The sequence below is a fragment of the Bombina bombina genome, chromosome 12 (genome assembly GCF_027579735.1).
Source record: "Bombina bombina isolate aBomBom1 chromosome 12, aBomBom1.pri, whole genome shotgun sequence".
NCBI lineage: Eukaryota > Metazoa > Chordata > Amphibia > Anura > Bombinatoridae > Bombina > Bombina bombina.
In genome coordinates, this window is record NC_069510.1 from 118,556,423 (window position 1) to 118,568,449 (window position 12,027).

Sequence of the window (12,027 nt, forward strand, 5' to 3'; positions counted from 1 at the left end):
GGAATAGAAAACTTGTTACCCAATAACGACAATTACCGCAGGGCAATTGGAAAATTGCTATACATTGCCACCGTGACAAGACCAGACATTGCCGCAGCAATAGGTATACTCTGTAGAAAAGTTGCGACACCATGTCAACGCGACTGGAATGCAGTAAAGAGGGTGATACAGTACCTAAAAGGAACAATTCGGATGAAGCTGCGACTGCCAGCAACATCAAACCCAAAACTAATTGGATATGTTGATGCTGATTGGGCCGGAGATACCACTGACCGCAAATCTACAAGTGGTTACATCTTCCAGTATGGAGAAGGAACAATAAGTTGGTCCAGTCGAAAACAAGCGACTGTTGCACTCTCTTCAACGGAAGCAGAATATATAGCAGCAGCACATGCATGTCAAGAAGCAATTTGGATTTGTCAACTTTTTCAAGACATGGGACTGGATGTGTCTAAACCCATACCAATTCTTGAAGACAACCAAGGGTGTATAAAGTTGACACAATCAGAAAGAGTGAATCCTCGAACCAAGCACATTGATGTAAAATATCATTTACTCAGGGACATGCAAGAACAAGGTATTATTGACATTCAATACTGCCCATCGGAAGAGATGACTGCAGACGCACTCACAAAGCCGTTGCCAAAGGAACGGCATTGTTTTCTTCAAAAGAAACTGAATGTTGTGTAATTATGTACATGCCGTTGAGAAGGGGTGTTGGGAAATACAACAGCATGTACTATACCACATGTATGAACAACATTGATGCTGTAGATGGCGCTGTTCAGTTTAGATTGCTGATTGTTTATATCTGTGATCTTGTTCATTCTTTTATACAGGAAGGAAGTTGTTGTTTTAATCTCTATTGTGTTTTTCCTCCTCTGTGTGTGCTGACTATAGTTTTACAAGTCCTTTGGTATGTTCCAAATATTGCTGATGCATCTGTACAAGTAAAGCCTAATGCAGTTTTCTTTAAAAGCTTCCAGTGTCTTTTTGATACATACACCAACACATATATGTTCCCTGTTATAAATAAGTAACTGGTATTTTTAAAAGGTTAAAATTATTTGGGCCACTCATTTCTGTGTGGGTATATACAGGTCCTGAACCCCTTCATAGGATAGACATGTTCTCTGCCAATGCTATATATGGCAAATAAACAGGTGGCAACCTTGCCACTTCATACAATCCACCTTTTTTCAGACTGGCCCAACGGTTTCTATGACAAAATGGTGCCAACCTTGCTACTTCATATATTTTACCTTTTTCTGAATAAGTAACTGGTATTTTGAAAGGGTTACAATCATTTGGGTCACTCATTTCTGTGTGGATATATACAGGTCCTGAACCCCTTCATAGGATAGACATGTTCTCTGCCAACGCTATATATGGCAAATAAACTGGTGGCAACCTTGCCACTTCATATATTTTACATATTCTGAATAAATAATTGGTATTTTGAAAGGGTTAAAATCTTTTGGGACACTCATTTCTGTGTGGGTATATACAGGGCGTGAGCCCCTTCATACAATCCACATGTTTTCAGACTGGCCCCATGCCTTTTTATGGCAAACAAATTGGTGCCAAACTTGCCAACTTCATATATTTTACCTTTTCTAAATAAGTAATTGTTATTTTGAAAGGGTTAAAATCAGTTGGGCCACTCATTTCTGTATGGATATATACAGAGCTTGAGCCCCTTAATACAATCCACATGTTTTCAGACTGGCCCAATGGTTTAAACAAGGGTAAACAAACTGGTGCCAACCTTGCCACTTCATATATTTTACCTTTTCTGAATAAATAACTGGTATTTTGAAAGGGTTAAAATCCTTTGGGCCACTCATTTCTGTGTGAATATATACAGGTCCTGAGCATCTTCATAGGATAGACATGTTCTCAGCCAACGTTATATATGGCAAATAAACTGGTGCCAACCTTGCCACTTCATATATTTTACCTTTTCTGAATAAGTAAATTGTATTTTGAAAGGGTTAAAATCCTTTGGGCCACTCATTTCTGTGAGGATATATACAGGGCTTGAGCCCCTTCATATGACCAACATATTCTCATCCTGGCCCAATTTTTTCTTTGGCAAATAAATTAGTGCCAACCTTGCCACTTAATATTTTTACCCTTTTATAAATAAGTAGTATTTTAAACAGGTTAAAATCCTTTGGGACACTCATTTCTGTGTGGGTATATACAGGGTGTGAGGCCCTTCATACAATCGCCAGGACCGGTGACACCTTGTTCGAGTTCACACACCCACAAGTGGAGACACGGGAGCCATCGTTAACTCCATTGGCGGAGAGAGAGATACGTGATTGGTTTGCGTCAGAAGCCAATGGGAGACACAGAGAGGGCAAGCTACGGAGGACGGTGAAGCGGAGATTGCTACCAGTACCTTTCTAACGAGCTGCCCCAAAGGCTTGTTAGACAGGAGTACCGTGTTTGGTCACAGATGAAAAAAGGTGAGAAGAACTCTGCATCTGTATCCTTAGGATTCCGAAGCTGAGCGGAAGTTCGCAGGGGTGTCACTGAGAGTGGCCAGGAAAATAAGAGCAACTATGTTTTAACACTTTTTTGATTGCCAAACTCTCTATTGTGGTTGCCTTTTTGGCTATTTGGCAGAGTGTGTTTACGCCATAGCCAATAACTGATCTGTACATATACAGCGTTGTTACAGTGGGACATTACACTAGAGCTTGACTGCACAATATTGAAAGAACAAAACATTTTGCATACGAGACAGAGCTTTTTCTCCCCCCTAAAAAAGTTACAAATTGGAGCGGGACACTATAGTAAATGTCACCAACATGGCCACAAATAACTTTTATTCACTATTAACCCTGGAGGAGTTTGAAAAAAGCAGACCCACACTTAAAGATACGTTCAACCCTGATAATGAGATCAAGGATATATCAGAAGTATTTATGCTTATGGAGCGAGCTCTGATTAAAGAATGCCAAGTATGGTGGGACAAGAGATCCCTGGAAAAATATATAGACATTAAGATGATACTAAGGGGCCTTAGACTAAGGAAAAGGCCATCCTTTATGGTAATAGATGAGGCTTTTTTACAAGAATGGGATGACATATTAACAGGCTGCTCCATCAGATTGATGCACTTAATCGTCAAACATAAGGAACAGAAACTAGCAGAGGCTAGGAATTACATCCAAGTAATTCAAAAGGACCTTAATCAGTTCATTGATCATGGACATTATGAGAAGCTGGACAACCTACTTAGACAAACAGTGGACAACTTGAAAAAAGATATAGATAAACTTAAAGGGACAGCCTACCTTCATAATAAAGTTATCTATTTCGTTAGTTTGCCCCTTATTAACTTGCAGGGTCGGCTCCAGAACGAATGAAATTGGGGGGCTTTTTTTTTTCACGAGGGGGCACGCATTTAAAAAGCATGTATGAGAGTCAAAATAAGAGCAGACCTACTGTGGCAGTCCAGGGGTTACATTTATCAGATCTCTGGCTGTGCAGGAGTTAGATTTGTTTATATTTCTGGAAGTGCAGCGGTTACATGTGTCATATCTCAAGGAGTATAGGGGTTACATTTATAAGATGTCTGGCAGTGCCGCAGCAGTTACATTTACCAGATTTATGGCAGTGCAGGGGTTACATTTGTCATATCTCAGGAATGTCTCCCACATATGACACAGCCAGTGGACACATATACACACACATACACACGGTATATATGTATATAAACATATATATATATATATATATATATATATATACACACACACAGTGTGTGTATGTATGTATGTGTGTGTGTATATATATATATATATATATATATATATATAAATTTACAAAAGTGTGGAAGAAAAACAAAAAGATCCAGAACCTGTCTTAATACAAAGACACAGGAATTTTATTCCGGTAATTTATATGTATATATATCTCGAATGACTTAGGGTCAGCTAAAATCAGACGTGGTGCAGACCCCTAAAGTTTAAATTTAATCCAGTATTATATAGATAAAGAGAAATGGTAGAGCTATATGAGATACCATTAAATAAAGTAGGGGATTTCAGCACTCAAAATATAAAACCCATTTAATCCAATTCCTTAGAAATGTACGGCTGTAGGGTAGCACAGAATCCAAAAAATGAACTACACATGCACAGATTCAAACACATGCAACTAGTTTATTGCAAGAAGCTGCCAACACAGAAAATAAACAGCTTTAAATGCTTTTCATCTCTAAAATGCACCACTGCAGTGGATTTTTAATAAAACATACCAAGCAAAATGATATATTATCACACATATTTTAAGAACTGAATGCTGCAAACAGACTGGTTTAGAACATGTGATCTGCAGGTAATTTAACTAATAGAATACAACAACAAATCTTGTATCAATTCCTCTATGATAGTAACAGAACAAAGTCCTTAATAAAGACCATATGAGTCCTTTGATGGAGGAAATCTGATGTTATACTTTAGTAACAATTTGTATCACTTTGTAATCCAGCTGAGATAAACCTTTTGGCAAACATATGTTCGTTAATTAGGGTTAACCGAGGTGAAAACGTCCTCTATTGTTAACTTGAACTTGGCAATATTATTACTTGATAGCAGATAGAACATCTTACATTGGTGAAAAGCAGAAACAATATAGCAGACCTGTGTTAACGTACTGCAGCAAACATCCGGGAAAACAAAGTCACAGTATCATTGACGAACGGACCGGGACATGAGCCTCTGACATCCTTGTCTCACCTCTCACAACCTCGTCTCCCTGCTCACTGGGGACACAGATTAGCCGGTGTACGTTTTGCTTCTGTATGTAAACCGTATCCAGGCGGTTTATAGGAACCACTTGATTACCGCAAGAACCAGGCTTGCTTCTTCAGTTTGGTTTTTTGAAATTCCCGGGCAGGCTTTGGCCAGCTGCTTCATTCACAGGTGCAGTGATAGCTGTTTTCAAGAAAGTCGACGCGCGTTTCGCCCCATAATGCTGAGCGAAACAGGGGCCTCGTCAGGACTGTCCATCTCCTCCTAATTACAGCCTTTATTGCGAAACCAATGAACTGGGAGGTAGCACTTCAGCCAATCAAATTCGCTATTTACACGCACCCTCTTATATTCTAAAGCCAAACATTCCTGTTTATAGGTTCAATGATTATCTATATTTTAGATTAGTACAAAAAGGTTTGCATTGAAAAGATGGAACATTTTCTATGTTTAGCAACCCCTATACAACAAACAACAAAATCGCATGTGAAAAAACCTTACGCATGTTGCAGCTCAATTAAACATTATTTCTTTGGTTACCATGTCTAGATGAATGTGCTTTACATAAATCCTATATTAACTTGAATTCTATAAATTTGAAATGACTTACAGGATAGCTACAAATGATTCTATGAAGGTGAGCTTTGACATAAAAGATCCACAACTTTAGAAACAGACTGTATGGAAAATGAATATCATAATTAATGACCTATTTATAAAGATTATTTAAAAGTTATTCAACTTCTCATTTATTTATTTTTTCTCCATTTGCAGCAAAATAGAGAATTTCAACTTCTAGATACAAATCTCTATTTTAGAAAAGATGCATATTCTATCCTTTCATTTAAGCCTAACGGTGACACCGTATTCAGCATAAAGGTCCATCTTGCTTCCTTTTTTAACAAACAGTTATCCTCATCTCCACCTCTTCCATTTGTTATTCCTCTGTCAATCCCTATAAATTTTAAAGAAACAGTACTACTATTATGAACTTCCTTAAAGTGACGAGCCACACTTGTATCTCTCCCGTAGAGGATGTCATCTCTGTGCTCCTGTACCCTGTCCTTGAACAAACGTTTTGTTTTACCCACATAGAACAGGGGACAGGAGCACCCCAAAAGATAAACAACCCCCACTGAGTTACAGTTTGAAAAACATCTGATGGTATAATTTTTACCTGTATTGGCTGAAAATGTTTTGCTTTTTGGCAAATAGGGACAATAGACACAATGCCCACAAGGAAAGCTTCCTTTCACTTGTTTTTTAGTTAACCAGTTTGTATCTGGTTCAGACCGAGTAAACCTGCTTCTGACTAATTTATCTTTAAGATTAGGAGATTTTTTTGCGGTCAATAGGGGTCTACTTCCTACCTTATCAGCTATTTTGTCATCTAAGGTTAAAAAATGCCAATTTTGAGATAAAATATTTCTTATACTTTGCCATTGGCAATTAAATGTAGTGATGAATCTGATGTTATTCTCAGTTATTGTTTCTTTTTGGTTATATAGGAGGTGTTGACGGTTCAATTTACTTACTTTATTTAAGGTTTTTTTTACTAGGTTGTGAGAATAACCTCTTTCAATGAAACGTTTACACATTTTTTCTGCATGATAATTAAATTTAGTATTAGAAGAACAATTTCTTTTTAATCTCAAGAGTTGGCCATATGGGATGCCTTTTTTCAAGGGCTCTGGATGCCCACTTGAGGCTTCCAACAGATTGTTTGTTGCCGTGTCTTTACGATAATTTTCAGTTGAGATACGGCTTCCTTCTTTTTTAATACAAATGTCTAAAAAGGGTAATTCCTTATTGCTATAGGAGTAAGTTAAAAAAATGTTACGATCATTTTTATTTAACTCAGAAACAAAATCATGTAGGCAGGCCAGGGGGCCATCCCAAAGGATAAAGATGTCATCCACAAATCTAATCCATAGGGACACATGGGAGTCAAACGTCTCACTATATTGATCAAAGACATCCAACTCCCATGCTCCCAAATGGAGACACGCATAAGTTGGCGCACATACTGCACCCATAGCTGTCCCCCTGACCTGCCTATATACTGAGCCATCAAACTGAAAAACGTTGTTTTCAAGAATGAAATGAAGAAGTTTTATGACAAAGGCTGTATGCATGTTACTGTCTAAACCCCTACTTTCTAGAAAAAGTCTACAGGCACTAATTCCTTTCTCGTGTGGTATAGATGAATAAAGACTTTCTACGTCTAAAGAGACTAGGATAGTGTCAGGGGAAACAGTTAGGTCGTCTAATTTCCTCAGGAGGTCTGGAGTGTCTTTCACATATGAGGGAAGAGACAAAAGGAAGGGTCTCAGGAAGAAGTCAACATATTGTCCAATGTGTTCACTGATGCCGCCAATCCCAGACACAATAGGTCGCCCTGGGGGATGTGTCATATTTTTATGAATTTTAGGGATACAGTATCTCATATAGCTCTACCATTTCTCTTTATCTATATAATACTCGATTAAATATATATATATATATATATATATATATATAATAAAACAACCTTGGGGATAAATAGGAGATGTTTTGAAACATGTAAATAATAAACATAAGGCTATTTCACTCATTGTCTCACAGCTACATTTGAAGTGTGTGTATTTGAGCACCTATAATCTGACACACATTTTATACTGATCACTGCAGATAAAGCAGGCACAATGCACACTTGTTTTGTGTGACCTGCAGTGGGGAAACCAAGGAATTCCCAATTTGCTTCTTTATCTGTGGCTGCCAGGATATAAAGCACAATAGGGAAGGGATACTACTCTCACACACACATTGGTTATACGGCTGTGTTTTCACAAACTTACTTCTGCCTTCCCTCTCACTGACTGTTAGCTTCTCCCAGCACTTCCTGCAGAGGTCTGATGATGTCATCATCTCACTTCAGCTCTGTAGTAAGTGGGCTAGCAGGAGGAGGGGCATTGCAAGCCCTAGGTTAACTGTGAGAGCACCAGCAGGGAAATGCAACTTTATTTGTTATCTGGTTGTAAATAGAGGAGAGTAAAGAGATTAGCTGGGCCCTCCAGTGGAGGATCTCCAGGGTCCAGTGGCTGCAAATGATTGATGCGACATTTGGGACACTGGACGTTCCGTCACTTTTAAAATGTAAAAAAAAAATATTTTTTTTTTAAAAAAATCACTTCTTTTGCCCTGGGGGGCACAGCATTCCATTTGGGGGGGCATTGCCCCCCAATGCCCCCCCTTAGAGCCGACCCTGTTAACTTGTCCTACCTGGTTGTCAGCATGCTGCACACAATGGTTTCAGTTATATTTCTAAAAGATTCACAACGTTTTTTTCATAGAAAATTCTCTAGAGACTCAGAGGATTATACTAAAAACAGAGTCTATCAAGTAAATCCACAACATAATAAGTTAAATAGAAGGCAAAGGAGACAGAAAAGAGGGGGTGACATTGAAATGAAACAGTCCAATCAACAACATACACTGGCAAAAAAACAAGTCACCTTTTTGGACACTGATCCAGATTCTAATGAAGAAGAAGGGGATGTGCAAGATTGTGTGGACTTTATGACAAGTGGATCCTCATCTGATGAGGGGGGGGCCTAATTATGAATGTGTTGAAGGGGATTTGGCAGGTTCACAGCAAATTATATTGACCAACCCCTCACCCACCTTATCCTCAAACACAGGAATATTGAAACAGAACACCAAACATACACCTAGGAATACATATGTTAGAGCACTTGAGAATGGTACAAATTCCAACTGATAAGCCCCAGGTTTTCCCCGATATAGGGGCAGGACAGGGAGGAGGAGGCAGAGGGGGAAAGTACATAACCCAAACGGTGCAGGGCGAACAACAGCCCACGATTCAGAGAGAGCGATAAACCTTAAGGAGAGGCAAGCAGAACAGATACAAGATTTAAAAGTAATTAATTTATCCACAGTTGTATTGAGTGAAGAAGAATTGGATGTCTTAAAATTAGGATTGAACTACATTCCGTCCACTGATTTTAATGTGTTTGAAACTTTATTAGATGTGAATAAATTTATTTGAAATCTTACTCTAAAGAAATATTTTAATTCAGATATTTCAGAGCAAGATAAAAGTGCAACACATAATCAGTTGGAGAGAACGGTAGTACATGACCATTTTCAAATAACTGATGCTGTGGACTTCTTATCCCTTTATCAATTGGAGCGAGAGAATGTTGAAACAGGTAATATTAAAAGTTCACATACAGGATATAAGCCGAAGTCCATTTTCTACCCAATACAAAATCGGGGTCATATACTAGAACAGTTCCACAAGAGAGTAGAAGAGGACCTAGTGAGACTGAAATTAGGACAAACACATAGAAGTAACCTTTCTACCAAACAGAAAATAGGTCTTAAACAACTTAAAGAAAGAGATAATATAGTGTTTAAAAATTCAGATAAAGGAGGCTCCATAGTAGTTATGGACAGATCCTCCTATGTACAGGAAGCATGTAGGCAATTACATGATATGGAGGTCTATCATATTCTCCCCAGTAACCCATCCTTAGTCTATGGTCTTTTTATGTTGATAAACCGGTAACACCTATTTTTCATCACTTACCAAAGGTACATAAATCTTTGACAGACGTTAAAGAACGTCCAATCGTCTCAGGGATTGGTTCCCTGTTTGAAAATCTTTCTAATTGGATAGAATCCCTTCTCCAGCCCACGGTCTGGAAACTTCCATCGTTCCTGAAAGACACCAAGCATTTACTTTTTACAGCAAGTACAGTTGGTTAACTGTTGATGTGGTTGGTTTATATTCAGCCATACCACATAAAGAAGGGTTACAGGCTATGGAATATATGCTTGATAAATTTAGCAACTATGATGATCGTCTAAAGTCCTATATACTTAGGACTCTTCAATTTTTGTTGACACACAACTATTTTGAATTTAATAATGAATTCTGTCTGCAGAGACGTGGGACAGCTATGGGGGCAAAATTTGCCCCAGCCTTTGCCAACCTCTATTTGGGGTGGTGGGAGCTGTCCCACGTCTACTCAGATAATAACTCTTTTAGAGAATCAGTAGTTGCATACAAGCGATACATTGACGACCTTTTGTTTATATGGTCAGGGTTTAACACATAGGGCCAACAGTTTGTGGATTATCTAAATCAGAATGAAGTAGGACTACAATTCACGTCAGTACATAGTGACACTAAGGTGTCATATTTGGATGTAGAATTAGAAGGTGACAGGAAAAGACATAGAATAATCTCATTTCTGTATGTTAAACCAATTGCGGCCAATGCCTTACTCCATGCCCAGAGTTGCCATCCTTGCCACATGAATTATGGTGTGCTAAAGGGGCAGTTTATAAGAATCAAGAGGAACTGTTCAGAAGAGGATGAATAATTGGCAGAAAGTAAGACTCTTAAGAAAAAGTTAAAGGCTAGGGGATATCCAGAGGGACCAATTAACAAGGCGTTTATGGAGGTCCAGAAAATATCAAGATCAGATTTACTCAAACCCAAATAAAATAGCAACAGGGCCAATAATCAACAGATGAGTGAGATCTTGTTTGTTACCACTTACTCTAATTAGTACAGGGAAGTCTGCAATATTATAAAGAAAATTATTCCCATTCTTAAAGCAGACGATTTAATTAAGAATGTTATTGACAAAGGGTGTCGTTTTGTTTCTAAGAGGAGCATCACTATATGAAACATGGTCTCACCAAGTGCATTAAAGAAACCAAAGAAACAGAGTAGATGGCTAACCTGTAAAGGACATTACAGGTGTGGGACACGTAGTTGTATAGCGTGTGATCATACACAGATAAGTAAAGTATTCCAGTCACATTACACACAGCAAGTTTTTGACTGCAACTTTTGCACGAACTGCAGATCTGAATACGCTGTATATATGATAACTTGTACCTCTTGCAAATTACCGTACATAGGGTGTACCTCTCGGGAAACCCGAGTTAGAATTTGTGAACATTTAAATGACATAGAAAGAGGCAGGACAGTGACAGGTGCTGCCAAATACTTCATATATGATCATGACAAAGATGTTAAATCATTTGTCTGGATAGTTATAGACCTAATAGCATCTAAACCCAGAGGAGGTAGCAAGATCAAGGAATTATTAAAAAAAAGAAGCATTTTGGATTTTTAAAATGCATACACGTAGAACTAAGGGCATGAATATTGAAGGAGATTTAATTAACTTTTGGCAGTAATATGATTACCCATAAGCCAAGAACTAAGTTCCCCAATTATCATGTTAAATCACTTTATGTAAATGCATAGGGAACATCTAACTGCTAATGCTATACAGTATATGTATATATATTTCCTAACATATTCAACTTGGAAAGCTCTATCGAAGCAAAAGTTTACTTTAGATTAACCAACTTTTAATATAAATGTATGGGTTTAATTCTCTGAACAAATCACGTAGTTACATTAGAGACTTTGCCAGCAAATGACTTATCCATACCAATTCAATTGTGTAGGTATACGAATCTATAGAGTGTTATATTAAGATACTTTTCTGATTCTTACTAACCATCTATTTTTGAAATGTGCAATTTCTAAGAGATATCAATTGACCTGTATGATTGGTTTAAATGTAAATTTCTCTATACTGTAATGGAAAAGTGTATCGACTATAAGATTGAATGTAGTATTAATTCTGAAAAACACTATGCACCTAAAATGCAGATAAGAACGTTTAAGTGGAACTTCACTCACAGCACAATGATAACTTAGTGTCACTGCCTAACATTAATATTAGAATACAAATTTTGATGATAAAAAGATCCAACAGGATCTTGTGCATATATTAGGCTGTTAGAATTAAACACAGTATCTAAGTAGTTCCGAGAGAGATGGTTCACGCTGAGAAGTGTGGTATGCTGTTTTCTTTAAACACAGGTAGATAATTAAGGGCACATATTGAGATAACCAATTAGATTGTAAGGAGGCATTTAAAAGCCTCCCAGGTATCAGAGACAATAAAGTCTATGAGTAAGGCCTTCTGGGGCCGAAACGCGTCAGACTAGTCTGTCAAGTTTGTGTCTTTTTTATTTTTAACTTTTGTAAGCCATGTTTTAAGATTATCATAATAAAGGTGTCTTTTTGCCAAACCGGATCCCGTTCTGCCTTCATACAATCCACATGTTTTCAGACTGGCTCAACGGTTTCTATAGCAAACAAAATGGTGCCAACCTTGCCACTTCCTATATTTTATCTTTTTCTGAATAAGTAACTGGTATT